Raw genomic sequence first — 15,974 nt, 5'->3', positions numbered from 1 at the left:
GGGAGGGGGAGGAGAGGGGGGGAGAGGAAGAAGAGGGAGAGGGGAGAGAGGAAGAGAGAGAGAGCAAGAGAGAGAGAGAAAGAGAGAGAGAAAGAGAGAGAGAGCAAGAGAGAGAGAGAGAGTGAGAGGGAGAGAGAGAGAGAGAGAGAGAGAGAGAGAGAGAGAGAGAGAGAGAGAGAAAGCTCAAAAGGAAACAAAATCTTCAATGTTGAGAAAAGTTTAGAGAAGAGCCACCTAGTGGCCATGGATGGCAACTCCAGCTCATGCACGTTCTCTACAGAATTGTTTCCTGGCAGATTTCCTCCACATGCAAACAGTTTTACCCAGAAAAACAGACGTCATTGGAAGACCCCATTCACATTAATTCTCATCATATGGAAGAAAAACACTCTCAGGTCCACAGAGGTCATGTCTCCTGAAAAATGGACAGTTAAATGTGCACAAAATGATCATTTGTGTCCTTTCCTTCTAACTTTCTATAATGCCATTTCTCTGGGGAAGAAGAAGTCTGTGTGCAGTCCCCTTAGCCGCTATTCACAACCAACTTCACATCTTTTTGATGATTGTGGTATGAGTTGTGAAACTGATAAAAAAAAAAAAAAAAACACCCCTGAGGTAGCAATGCTGAATCCACAGAAGAGATTGAAAGCAGCAACAGTGTGTTTGGTAAGTGCAATGATTTATGACTGTCTTTTGATCTGTAACTTTGAGATTTCATGTAACCTGTTCCACAATGCCACTTGGTATAATGTGAGTCTGTGTTCCAGGGAATGGGTATTCTTAGTTGATACATAGTAACCCAGTTCTTATTCCTACTGGGGCAAGATCTGTGCTTTGCAGGAGGCACAGCTCAACAGCCCAGTGCATCATGACCCATCAGCCCCTTTGGGTTTTGCAGGACACATGAAGGGAGGAAGACAATGTGCATCTGTATGTAGAGCTGCTAAGGATATTGTAGCACTTCATCAGCTCCTTCGTAAGAGTAAGCTGTCAATTACAAATCCCTCTCTGATGTTGGCTCCTGCCACTTGACTCCATGGTCAGGAAAAAGTTGTCACTGTCTCTTTGGATGAGAAATGTGCTCAGGGACAGATATTTGTGATCTGTGCATTTGGGGATAATCAAGTGATACTAAGGTGACCTACAGATCTTGTAATTGAAGTAGATTGAGGGTGCATTGTGATTATTGGATAAATTTGACTCTCTGTATGACTGCTTAACATCTTTCAGATATGACTCACTGTATTCTCACCTTATGGGTTATTTTAACCTAATTTCACTATTATGGTTATATAATAAAAATGCTATGAAACAGCTCCATATATCACCTTGCTCAGAAAATAGGTATTGTAATACTGTGTTTCATATGTTAGATTTAATAACTTGCTTTTATCAATAGAATTTGGGGACTCCAGACAGGAAGACTGAGACAGGAGCATGGGGTAAGGAGACAAAAGCTAAGCTACCATTCCTGTGCCCATGCCCAGATTTTAGTCAACGCACACCCAGTCCACAAGAAACATCTGGTCCATGTGAGAAGGATCCTAAGAGTCAGGGGGCATCACACAGCTGTCTATGAGCCTATATCTGTGTATACTAATACCATGTAAGCTGCAGGTGGCCAAGTTTGTCAGCTTTGGGATTGAGACTTGTGAATATGGCCAAATCCAGTTCTCCATGTCTGCTATATCTGAGCTGCAGTGACCAGTACCCAAATATGTAGAGCAGGACACAGCAATATCTTAGCTAAGAGAGTCAGTTCACCTCAGTGATCTGGCCAGTATCCTAATCAAATCTGTGAGCTTTCAGGTCAGTCTGAGGTACTGTGAGGAAGGCATCAGACAGAGAGTGATAGATGGCACTTGACATGCACCTCTGTCTTCCTATACACATGCTAGCACATCTAAATACACACACACACACACACACAGAGAGAGAGAGAGAGAGAGAGAGAGAGAGAGAGAGAGAGAGAGAGAGAGAGAGAGAGAGAGAGATAAACAGACAGAAAGAGAAGAGATCAGATAATTTTATTGTTTGACGAAAAGAACCTGAATAGAGCCCTAGATGCTCACCACAGTATCTTCATGCTGTGATTCTGGGTAAAGTTAACAATTTTAGCACTAAGCTCTGGAGAAGTACTTCCATAGAGTGTTCCAGAAGGTCATGGAACCTAGTTACTGCAAATCCATAGCTGCTTTGAGGAGATGATAATAAACTAGGACTGCTTCTGTTAACATTTGATAGAAACATTTTTAATGGATACTCGATCATACTGCAATATCATGTGTATAAGGATAAATCTTTCAAGCTAACAAATATAAGTATAAAATTAGGTAATATTTTAACAGTACCCACAACAGCTCTAGAGAACTTAAATATCATCAGAAGTTAGGGAGCCTGGTTAGTGCTGTGTAGCCTAAGTAGTGTAATCCTGTACACACATGGAAAGTGAGTATGCAGTGTGGGACCAGAGGTATATCACTAAGCTACTCTGTATTTGTGAACACAGACAAGCAAGCTAGCATCTTATCATATAGGGTGTGAACCCACACACCAATGATCACTTGATCTTTGACAAAGGAGCTAAAACCATCTAGTGGGAAAAAGACAGCATTTTCAACAGATGGTGCTGGCTCAACTGGTGGTTAGCATGTCGAAGAATACAAATAGATCCATTCCTATCTCCTTGTACAAAGTTCAAGTCCAAGTTGATCAAGGATCTCCACCATGTTTTTATATCAGATAACTATGTTTCTAAAATCAATCTTACATGTTTATACAATTCACCTGAGGAATGGCATATATAAAATATAGTGAAAATGGCCATCTTGCCGAAAGCAATCTACAGATTCAATGCAATCCCCATCAAAATTCCAAATCAATTCTTCATAGAGTTGGAAAGAGCAATTCTCAAATTCATTTGGAATAACAAAATACCCAGGATAGCAAGAATTATTCTCAACAATCAAAGAACTTCTGGGGGAATAACCATCCCTCACCTCAAGCTATACTACAGAAAAATAGTGGTTAACACTGCATGGTATTGGTACACTAACAGTCAGGTAGATCAATGGAATATAATTGAAAATCCTGAAATGAACCCACACATCTACAGTCACTTGATCTTTGACAAAGGAGCTAAAACTATCCAGTGGAAAAAAGACAGCATTTTCAACAAATGGTGGTGGCTAACATGGAGAAGAATGCAAATTGAACCATTCCTATCTCCTTGTACAAATCTCAAATCCAAGTGGATCAAAGACCTCCACATCAAACCAGATACACTGAAACTAATAGAAAAGAAAGTGGGGAAGACCCTCGAGCACATAGGCACAGGGGGAAATTTCCTGAACAGAACACCAATAGCTTATGCTCTAAGATCAAGAATTGACAAAATGGGACCTCAGAAAGTTGCAAAGCTTCTGTAAGGAAAAAGACACTGTCAATAGAACAAAATGGCAACCAACAAATTGGGAAATTATCTTTACCAATCCTATACCTGATAGAGGGTTAATGTCCAATATATACAAAGAACTCAAGAAGTTAGACACCAGAGAACCAAATAACCCTATTAAAAAATGGGGTACAGAGCTTAAATAAAGAATTCTCAACTGAGGAATACCGAATGGCTGAGAAGCACCTAAAGAAATGTTCAACATCCTTAGTCATCAGGGAAATGCAAATCAAAACAACCCTGAGATTCTACCTCACACCAGTCAGAATGGCTAAGATCAAAAACTCAGGTTACAGAAGATGCTGCAGAGTCTTTGGAGAAAGAGGAACACTCCTTCATTGCTGGTGGGATTGCAAGCTGGTACAACCACTCTGGAAATCAGTTTGGCAGTTTCTCCAGAAATTGGACATAGTACTGCCAGAGGACCCAGCTATACCACTCCTGCACATATATCCAGAAGATGCTCCAACATGTAATAAAGACACATGCTCCACTATGTTCATAGCAGCTTTATTTATAATAGCCAGAAACTGGAGACAACCCAGATGTCCCTCAACAGAGGAATGGATACAGAAAATGTAGTACATTTACACAATGGAGTACTACTCAGCTATTAAAAACAAAACAATGAATTTATGAAATTCTTAAGGAAATGGATGGATCTGGAGAATACCATCCTGAGTGAGGTAACCCAATCACAAAAGAACACACATGTTATGCACTCTCTGATAAGTGGATATTAACCCAGAAGCTTGGAATATCCAAGATACAATCCACAAACCACAAGAAACTCAAGAAGAAGGAAGACCAAAATGTGGATGCTTCATTCCTTCTTAGAAGAGGGAACAAAATATACATGGAAAGAGTTGCAGAGACAAACTATGGAGCAGAAACTGAAGGAAGGACAATCCAGAGACTGCTGCATCTGGGAATCCTTCCCATATTCAATTACCAAACCCAGACACTATTGTGGATGCCAGCAAGTGCTGGAGGACAGGAGCCTGATATAGCTGCCTCCTGAGAGGTTCTGCCAGTGCTTGACTAATACAGAAATTCACACAGGCAAATGGATGGAACTTGAAAATATCATCCTGAGTGAGGTAACTCAGTCACAAAAGAACACACAGTATGTACTCACTGATAAGTGGATATTAGCCCAAAAGTTTGTAATACCCAAGATTCAATTCACAGACCATATGAAGCCTAAGAAGAAGGAAGACCAAAATATGGAAGCTTCAGTGCTTTTTAGAAGGGTGAACAGAATACTCACAGATCAAAGTGTGGATACATCAGTCCTTCTTAGAAGGGGGAACAAAATACCCATGGAAGGAGTTACAGAGACAAAGTGTGGAGCAGAGACTGAAGGAATGACAATCCAGAGACTGCCCCACCTGGATATCCATCTCATACAATCACCAAACCCAGACAGTATTGTGGATGCCAACAAGTGCTTGCTGACAGGAGCCTGATATAGCTGTCTCCTGAGAGGCTCTCCCAGTGGCTGACAAATACATAAGTGGAGGCTCACAGCCATTCATTGCACTGAGCACATGGTCCCCAGTGAAGGAGCTAGAGAAAGGACCCAAGGAGCTGAAGGAGTTTGCAGTCCCATAGGAGGAACATCAATTTGAACTAACCAGCATCCCCAGAGCTCCCAGGGACTAAACCACCAACCAAAGAGTACACATGGTGGGACTCATGGCTCCAAATACATATGTAGCAGAGGATGTCCTAGTTGGTCATCAATGGGAAGAGAGCCCCTTGGTCCTCTGAAGGTTCTGTGCCCCAGTGTAGGGGAATGCCAGGGCCAGGAAGCGGGAGAGGGTGGGTTGGTGAGCAGGGCGAGTGAGGAAGGAACAGGGTTGGTTTTTTGTTTTTTGTTTTTTGTTTTTTTTCTGGAGGGGAAACCAAGAAAGAATATATCATTTGAAATGTAAATAAAGAAAATATCTAATAATAATTTTTGAAAAAGTTGCAAAGCTTCTGTAAGGCAAAGGACACTTCAATAGGACAAAACAGCAACCAGCAGATTGGGAAAAGACCTTTACCAATCCCACATCTGATTGAGGCTAATATCCAATATATACAAAGAACTTCCACATCTGATTGAGGCTAATATGCAATATATACAAAGAACTCAAGAAGTTAGACTCCAGAGAATCAAATAACCCTATTGAAAATGGGGAACAATCCTAAACGGATAATTCTCAACTGAGGAAACTTGAAAGGCTAAGAATACACATGGAGCGACCCATGGTGCTAGCCGCATATGTTTCAGAGGATGGCCTTGTTGAACATCTGTGGGAGGAGAGACCCTTGAGCCTGAGGGTGTTCGATGCCCCAGTGCCAGGGCAAGTAGACAGGATAGGGTAGATGGGTGGGGAAGCACCCTCATAGAGGCAGGGAAGGGGGTGTATATGTATGTGTGAATCTGTGTGTGTGTGTGTGTGTGTGTGTGTGTGTGTATGATAGAGAAGGGATGAGAAAGAGGGACAGAGAGAGACACAGAGTGAGACAGAGACACACAGAGGGAGAGACAGAGGAAGAGGGGGAGAGAGAGACAGAGAAAGAGAGACAGAGACAGAATGAACAAGCTTGCCACACAGTGAATGTTGTCATGGACACCACCTTCCAGGCTTGGTTCACTACTGCAACCATGCTTATAGAAATCAGATTCCTTAATCCCAGCACTTGGGAGGCAGAGGCAGGTGGATTTCTGAGTTCGAGGCCAGCCTGGTCTACAGAGTGAGCTCCAGGACAGCCAGGGCTATACAGAGAAACCCTGTCTCGAAAAACCAAAAAAAAAAAAAAGAAATCAGATTCCACTCAGCAAACTTCAACAGCAAGCCTTTTTACAGAATGTCTTACTTTTTATATAAATTTATATTATAGTTACTGAAGGTGCATGAAGAACTTAATTTTAGAACTTTACATGTTGGAAAAAATTTAAAATATACCATTACTTTCATATATTTTGATTTAGAAAACTTTACTACAAACTTTACATCATGATTTAAATATATTTGTAAATGATATACATGAAATAAAAATTAATTGTAAATCTAATTATAATAACTTTTGTAGGATACTTTTACAAAAAGTAGTATTTCCAATAGATGTGTAAATTTCAAACAAAGACTTTTTACCTGTGGTGTAACAGTTAATGAAAATTCTAACTAGGCAATGAAAACCTATAAAACAACTTTCAAAGGGTAGCAGAGAAAGAGGAAGCAATAAGGAAAACCAAAATGCATTAGAAAAAATGCCCAGACACACGCAGAGAATATGTTAGAGAAAGTGAAAAAGACAACTGGAAAGTAAGGAGAGGGCATTCAAAAAGTAAAAATTAGTATTTCCCTTATTTAAGACACATCCACAGAGGATGGTCTTCAGAAAGCCTAGACGGAAAGTTCAGGACCACATAGCTCAGAGGACCAGCAGCTTTTGCAATATCCACAATGGCTAGGCCCTGTGCTTTCCTGATGGCCCTGGTGGTGATGAGCTACTGGTCCACTTGCTCTCTGGGATGTGACCTGCCTCAGATTCATAACCTTGTTCCTCAAGGAACAAGAGAGCCTTGATACTTCTGACACAAATGAGACTCTCCCCTCTCTCCTGCCTGAAGGACAGGAAGGACTTTGGATTCCCCCAGGAGAAGGTGGATGCCCAGCAGATCCAGAAGGCTCAAGCTATCTGTGTCCTGAGTGAGCTGACTCAGCAGATCTTGACCCTCTTCACATCAAAGGACTCATCTGCTGCTTGGAATGCAACCCTCCTAGACTCATTCTGCAATGGCCTCCACCAGCAGCTCAATGACCTGCAAGGTTGCCTGATGCAGCAGGTGGGGGTGCAGGAACCTCCCCTGACCCAGGAAGACTCCCTGCTGGCTGTGAGGAAATACTTCCACAGGATCACTGTGTACCTGAGAGAGAAGAAACACAGCCCCTGTGCTTGGGAGGTGGTCAGAGCAGAAGTCTGGAGAGCCCTGTCTTCCTCAGTCAACTCGCTGGCAAGACTGAGTGAGAGGAAGGAGTGAGTCCTGATTCAAAGTGGGGAGGGCTCTCCTGGACTAGGACACTGCACATCACTGTCAAATTCAACTATCTCAAAAATGTTCCTCATTTTTACATGAACTGAATAAAAAGTTGCCTTGATGTTTCAACAGTAATTCGCAATGCCATGTCTCTCTGCAAAGGCAATTGGTTTTCCATTCAGTTTTATTTATGTATTTATTTATTTTCATTTGTCTATGTATTTACATATTTTTATTCACATATTATTTAACTAATTATTTGATGTAATATATTGAATCACATTTTGGTATTTTTAACTTTTCTATAAATTGTTACTGTGTTGGGGCTCAAAAGTACCTGGCATCTTAGTCTCCATCTTGTCCCTGGGCCATCACCTATAAACTAACACTCTTTTGTCTCTTCCACTATCTTGCTTCCGTCCCTGCAATTGACTCGGGACATTTTATGATAGAAGGCTTTCCGGACACCTTACAATGAGGGCATTCCTTTCCAGACTTTTTACAATGAAGACACTCCTTTCCGGACATTTTATGATGTGGACATTCCAGTTATGCTGATGTGTAACCAAACAATAATGCGGGTTTGGCCTGTGCACCTGGGCAAATACCTTTGTGGTCTGTAGTTTTAAATAGTGCTTTTCCCTAGAGTAAATTGAGACTTGATCAGAATATTTTGTCTTATCTCTCTCCTTCACATCTCCTGTTCCCAAATTTGTCTTTGCAGTTCCCTCTTCTGGAGAACCCCATTAAGTCCTGCAGGTCAGGGCATTATTTAATGAATCAGATTTTATTTTCCATTCTTCTATTTAGGTGTTTTAATGTTTAAAATGGTATTTTGCAGTAAAGAAATTATGTACATAATCAGGCAGCACAGTAATGTAGATATGACATTGTATAGTGTTCAGATAAGCACATAAACCCATTTTGTTCTTCTCATTCATTGATGCTAAAATCTTAAGTCTTTCATTTTCTCCAGTGTATCATATTCTTCAGTATTTATAACCAGAATGCTATGCAGTAGTAAGCCAGAATATATAGTACTTCTGTGGACTTGTATTGTCACAAGTCATTACAAGACTAAGTTCTAGGCACAAAGAAGATGCATTTGCCCTTGAGGGCAAAAGGCAAGGAATAGACAAAGATATAAGATAGAGGACTAAGGAGAAGGAAGAGGGGTCTAGGGAGAAGGGAGGATACTTATCCTGTGGGTAGTGGGACAAAAGACTGCCTCTGGATAGAGAGGAGATAGTCATGGACTATCATAGGCAAATGGCAGTTTACAAAGTTAAAAGGAGAAAATCCCTGTAAGAATGAAGTGTTTAATTTTGAAGGGAGAGCTTAATTAGGGTAGCCTCAAGTGGGCTTTTGATTGAAGGTCTGTAACACTTGTTAGCTAGACCTTGGTAGTCAGCCTCAGGTGAATGAAGTGGCTAAATTAGGGAATAGCCCTTGCAGACTAGATTAACAATTGTAACCTAATACTTTTTAGCAAAACAGAAGAACTGGGAAGAAGAGCAAGGCCTTTGATTCTCTTATAATAAAAGGAACACCAATTTCTGAAGTTTCTTAATTGTATACTGGTGCAAATAAATCAAGAGTGGCAACTTAGAAGTCAAGAAATATAAGGAAAGCAATTCAAAGCCCATAGGCTTTGTTTCAAAAGTAAGAACTATATGCAATTCTCACATTTATTATTATACTTTTATGAATATATCAATATAATTACTGACATAATATGCAGAGAGGATTGTGTTACACATATACATAATGTATGCTGCACTTATTTCTGGTAATTCAGTATTAGTATCATTAATTATACAACTGCACAAAATTCAAAACAGAAATTATCCAATATATCAACCATATTTTATCTCAAACAAATTTCTTGGGCAAAAATGAAGAGATTGATTATTAATAGGAACTCTGTGGAAAGCCTTGAAATTTCATAAAAAAACATCACGTCAACAAGATAGGTTTAAAGAGATGTTGTTTTATTCCTTGGCAACAAGCCAAACAAATTATAAAAAGTTGTCCTACTTGTTCTTTATATAAAGAGGAAGGAGTAAGTCCTGAGTGCAGAGGAATCTCCTGGACTAGGGCATTGTATCTCACTTTATAAGCTTTCCTTTAAAAACTCACATTTATTTGGTATGAATCCAATAAACTTGCCTGATATTTCAAGTTTTTGAAACTGAGCAAAATTTCACTACATTTGTTTTGCATGCAAATGTTAATATTTACATATGTATGAATTTATTTATTTCCTTATTAAAATAATATAAGATGTTTATGCCTGTCTTGCTACTTTTGCTCCATCTTCTTCGAACTTCTAGTTGTGCATGGTATAGTGCCATCTCCTGGAGCATGGGCAGCCTCTCTCAGTAGACCCATTCCTGAGGATACCTGGACCTCTCTCTCCCAGAAGCCATCAGTTCCCATACTTCCTCAGCTATAGGTATATTGCCTCCAGTTTCCAAACTAATGTTTTGTCTGGCTTGGTCTTATTCATTCAGTCATAGCCACTCTCAGTCCACATGACTAACTACCCTGTTGGGTCCAAGAGCACGGCTTTGCTGCAGTCATCTACTGCTTGTTGCTCTTACAATTCTGCTTTCTCTTCTGCAATGATCCCTGAGGCCAGGAAAACAGCCTTTTATTTTCTTCTCAGTGAACAGTTGTGGATCTCTGTATTTATTGGCACGGGCTTCAAGAGGGTTCTGTGGTAAGGGTTAGCTAGCACAGTTAGCCTCTCTTAGACGTGTACCTGTAATTTCAAATCAGGTATTGTGACACTATGAACACTGCACTGCTTTCTTTGGTATCTTCATGGATCCACATGTATTTTTTAAAGTGATACATCTGGGAGAAACATGATTGAAATTTTGATTTAGAATTCACTGAACCTAAGCATCACTTGAAAATAGTCACTTTCATAACATTATTTTATTTAATGACTATACATCTGATCCATTTATTCTTAATTTCTACTACTTGGTTGTTTGGATGGCACATCTATTCCTTTCTTTAGCTTTTCTTTCCAGTGACATCATATTTTTGGTTCAGTGCTACAAACCAACATCATGGCTTTTTTTTTTCTAGGAAAATAGAAAAGAGAGATAAAACAGAATTGGAGACTTAGACCATCAAACCAAACCCTCAGGAAAGATGAAAGAGTAAATGAAATATTGGGGCACTGAAAACCCTCCTGTCTGTCAGAACTGCCTGAACATCTTAGCCATTAGACAAATTGAACGCTGAATACTAATTACTGAATTCAATATTCAATAAGAGTATTCAATAGGAGTATTCAATATTCAATAAGAATTGATAGGTGACAAATACATTATGTAACAATCAGTGTCCTAGATTGAAACTGAAAGTGGAATTACAGGTAAAATTATATTATACATGATGTACTGTATATATGATGTATAAGAGCAGTGAATACTATATATAATTATGTACATATGTGTGCACACACAGCTTTATGATAGACTCCCACTGCCCCCCTGCTGTCTCAGATCCCACCTTTTAGTCTCTCAGGCCTTGTTTGCCCCTCCCCAAAGCAAAACATCCCAATGTGTGCTGCTCATTCACTCTGCATTTATAAGCTATGCTCACTGTTTAAATGCTCTTGACTACTTTTTGAATTTTTTTCTGAAAATATATACTCACCATAAAGGAAGTAGTTCAATGCTTTTAAATAAATAATCTCTCATGCTTGAGAATATCCTTCCATTTCAAAGTTAGAGATTGTTCCTCTAATGAGATAAAGCTGACTGTGTCAATAAAAAGAAAGAAGGAGAGAAAGAAAGAAAGACAGAGAGAGAAGGAAGGATGGAAAGAAAGACAGAAAGACAGAAAGACAGAGAGAGATGGAAGGACAGAAAGAAAGAAAGAAAGAAAGAAAGAAAGAAAGAAAGAAAGAGAGAAAGAAAGAAAAAGAAGGATAGAAAGAAAGACAGATCGAGAGACAGAAAGACAGAAACAGAAAGACAGAGAAAGATGGAAGGATGGAAAGAAAGAGAAAGAAAGAAAGAAAGACAGACAGAGAGACAGAAAGAGAGATGGAAGGATGGAAAGAAAGAAAGAAAAAAGAAAGAAAGGGAGGGAGGAAGGAAGGAAGGAAGGAAGAGAGGGAAGGAAGGAAGGAAGAAAAGAATATTTAGAGAAGAAAGGCAGCTACTGGAAATGGCTTGCAAAACAAAAAACAAACAAACAAAAAAAGCAAAAAACCAGACTCTGGTAATGTTTCCCTTCAGAATTCTGTTTCCTGGCACAGTTTCCTTCATACTAAAATAGACCTTTCCCTGAAAGGACCTACTTCAGTTTGGAAGACTCCATTTCCATCGATTCTCATCATATGGAGAGAAAATCCTCTTAGGTCCACACAGATGGAAATTCTCTGAAGGAGGGGTCTGTATGCAGTTCCCTAAGTAGCAATTTGACAACCAAACGCACATCGTTTTAATCAGTACATAAACCAAGAGGAATGCATTGTAAAACTGAGACAACAAAACCCTGAGCTAGGAATGCTAAAATAGCATCTGAACCCACAGAAGAGATTGTCAACCTGTTGCTCAGCCTGCTAATATCAGCAATGATGGTCCAGTAAACATGCTGATTTGGGACTGTCTTTTGACCCATGACTTAAGCAGCTGAGGTAACTTCTTCTGGAAGGGAACATGCCCCTTGGTGTAGCATGAATCCATGTTCCAGGCAATGGTTACTCTGTATTGCTGCACAATAATCTAGTGCTTATTCCAATTGGAGCAAGATCTGTGTTTTGCAGAGAAATAGTTCAAAGACCCAGGACCTCTTAACCCATCAGCTTCTTTGAGTCCCGGAGGACATGTGAAGGGAGGAAGACAATGTGCATCTGTATGTAGAGCTGCCAAGGAAACCCTAGAGCTTCATAAACTCCTTCTTAAGAGTAAGCTGTCAAATGCAAATTTCTCCCTGATGGTGGGTCCTGCCTCTTGACTCCATGTTGTCACTGTCTCTCTGAATGAAGAACATGCCCACATGAGTGCTGTTGTCTGAGTCCTTATGAGAAGCACAAGAATAAATAAAGGACTTTAGATATTATAGAAATAGATACTTGTACTCTGTGTATTTTGGGGATAATCAAGTGATACCAGGTGACCTGCAGATCTTGTTATTTCACATAGACTCTGGGTGGAGGAATTGTAATTATTAGACAAACTCGGCTATCTGTGTGACTGCTTAACATCTTTCAGATATGATTTAATTTTTCCTTTGTGATTATTTTAAACCTAATTTCTGCCATTTTTATGATTATATAACAAAAATACTATGAAATAAATCCAGATACAACGTTTCTCAGAAACTATATATTCTCATACTGTGTTTCACATCTTAGATTTAATAACTTGCTTTTATTCAACAGAATTTGGGAATTCGAGACAGGAATAGAGGTGGGGTGAGGAGACCAAGTACTGAGCTATCATTCCTGCACACATGTCAATGTACTTTAGTCAATGTTCACTCCACACGGAAACATCGGGTCCATGTGAGAAGGATCCTAAGAGTCAGGGGGCATCACACAGCTGTCCATGAGGCTATATCTGTGTATAGTAATGCCATGAAAGCTGGAGATAGCCAAGTTTGTCAAGCTTTGGGACTGAGACTGTGAAAATGGCCATATTCATTTCTCTGTCTCTGTCTGCTATTCCTCAGTTGCAGTGACCAGTAACCACTGATGCAGAGCAGGGCAGGGTACAGTAACATAATAGCTAAGAGAAACAGTCCATCCCAATGACCTGACCAACATCTAGTGAAATCAGTGAGCTTGAAGATCAGTGTGAGGCACTGTGAGGAAGATGTCAGGCAGAGAGTAATGGAGGAGGGTACCTGACACCCACCTCTGTCTTCCATGTACAAATGCATTTGCCCAGGACAACACATCTAAATGCACACACACACACACACACACACACACACACACACACACACATGTTGGCTCCCTCCCCCTCCTAGGCTCTGTGGCAGAGCTGATGGCCTGAGCCTGCAGGTGGCCACTTGCTGGGACTAAACAATGGCCCGCTACACTGCAGTCTGCTTTGAAGAGAAGTGGCCTTTGAAGAGAAGAAGCTACACCTAGCTGCTGACCTGCCTACTTGCCTGAGAACTTTGAAGTTTCCAGAGTTTGGGTCTCTTGTCTGCTGCCTTGTTTACGTTATGCATATATACCTTATATACATATATACCTTATATACGTTATGCATATATACCTTGTGCCTGGAGATTTTTGGTTTCAGTTCTTACCTGCCTATAAATTTTCAAAATATCCTCAAGTAAATAGATGCCTTGATAACCCTACTTGGCGTCCGTCCTCTTTGTTCTCGACCGTTTCATTTTTCAGGTCTGTATCTAACCTCTGGCTGAAGCGAACACAGACCCAAGTGGGGCTGGAAGACGGTTCCACTCACACACACACACACACACACACACACACACACACACACACACACACACACACACACACACACACACACCGGGGGGGGGGAGAGAGAGAGAGAGGAGTGTTGTTAAGTGTTCATAGTTCCTCCATGCTGTGATGCTCTGATACTCTTTAAAGCTAGCATAGCCAACTCTACAGCTCTGAAGAACTATTTCAATATCCTAGAAGTTCATGGAGCCTGGTTAGTGAAGAATACAAGCTGCTATGAGATGTTGAGAGGCTAGAGTTGCTTCTATTATAATTTGAAACAAACATTTTTATGGATACTGAACCATACTATAGTATCCTGTATTTAAGGAGGAACATGCAAGGTAGTTGAAATGAGCATAAAAATTAGGTATGATTCTGACAATACTTACAACAGCTCTGGAGTACTATGTGACTATCACTCCCAGTTATGGAGCCTGGTTAGTGCTATGTTGCCTAAACAGTGTAATCTTTGACACACATGGAAAGTGAGCCTGCAGTGTGAAACCTGAGCTAAAGCACTGAGCAACTCTATGTGTTTACGAACATAGGATCTTACCAATGGCCATGTTTTAATATCACATAATTTTGTTTGTAAAACCAAAGTTGCATCTTTGTATAATTTGCCTGAGTAGTAGCTTCCTTTGTCACACTGAAGCTTTTTGGCTTTGAGACCTTCCTGTTAGTGACTGCTGGTCCTGGTGTTTCTGCTTTCAGCATACTGTGCCGAAAGTCCTCACACTTGCCAATGACCTGGAGCCTATTTGCCACTTTCTCTTCTGTCAGATTCACTGTACCATGTCATAAAACATACAATTTTTATGTTGTGTTAGCTTATAAAATCCCTATTGTACATGCGCCCTTGTGTGCTTGCATTTGCACGTGCACGCAGAGGGACCAGATGTCAATCAATGTCAGGCTTTGACCTCTGTCACTCTCCACCTCATTTTCTGTGACAGGTTCTCTCACTTAAGCAAAGCCTCTCCCTCTCAGCTCGATGGATCGGCTCTTGAGGACGTGATTGCTGTTCTGGGTTGTCTACTTGACTACATGCAGCATTACCTGAAACCCCCAAAGGTAGGGCACACCTGTGAGCTAGTTTCTCTTACTTTGGAGAGGGAAGATCCACTTCAAGATGGGAAGACACAACGTTATTCTTGACATTTGAGATGTACAGACTCACCTCAACCTGAGCCACGCCTTCCACTGGAAGCCTATATAAGCATACGAAGAGGGGAAGCTTTTCCTTCCTGTTTGCCTCCATGTTCTCCACTTGCTAGCATGTTAGAGTCTACTTCTTTTGGATTCTCACATATGTTCAATACCAGCTAAGAATCCACCCTCGTACAAGCTTTAACATGGATTCTGGGAAAACAATCAAGTGTTTCTGCATTTACTAAAAGCATGTTCCTGACTTGGAAAAGTCCCCATTGGCTATTTTATTTATTAAACAAGTCTCCAAAGATTTGCAATATTTGTGTTTGAAAAAATAATAGTTGTAGTAATTTTCAGAAAAGAGAGGTAACTAGTTACATTGATATTGAACTTGAATAAAAGGGAGACTTTGTTGTCCACTTAAGGAAATTAATTAAGTCAGGCAGAGAGTTTGGTTCTTCAGTTTCTTGGGTTAGAATAAAAAATTATGACTAGTCATGCTTGATTTTCAATGTGTTAAATTATACAAAGAGAAAGTAAGGGAAATGAGGGTCTCTCAGCAGATACTGTGGTGTTATTCATTGTGAAGTGGGATTATAAATCAAACTATACTTCATTTGTAAGGTCCTTTGTAGTTACAAAAATACATAAACCTGGTTGATTTCTAAAAGGAAAAGCAAAGTGTTGAATTGTTTGAAAAAGATTTGAAATCAATAGTCAGAGACACAGGTAGCTACAATGTGTCAAAGGAAAATACAGAGGTTCACAGACTACGTGAGTTGCTTTTGTCACAAATGAGTGAGTGTGTGAATGTGTGTGTATGTGTGTGTGTGACAGAGGAGGGGCATACTCAAGCTTACCGTACTGTGAATATTCTGCTG

The 15,974-nt window shown here is 40.1% G+C and overlaps 1 pseudogene; it reads left to right on the top strand.

Moving 5' to 3' along the window:
- The first annotated feature begins 6,912 nt into the window (after positions 1 to 6,912).
- Positions 6,913 to 7,490, top strand: LOC116095407 (annotated as a pseudogene).
- Positions 7,491 to 15,974: the final 8,484 nt, after the last annotated feature.

Source organism: Mastomys coucha, unplaced genomic scaffold (genome assembly GCF_008632895.1).
Source record: "Mastomys coucha isolate ucsf_1 unplaced genomic scaffold, UCSF_Mcou_1 pScaffold18, whole genome shotgun sequence".
NCBI lineage: Eukaryota > Metazoa > Chordata > Mammalia > Rodentia > Muridae > Mastomys > Mastomys coucha.
The sequence above is the reverse complement of the archived record's forward strand: the minus strand, read 5'-3'. Positions and strand labels throughout refer to the sequence as shown.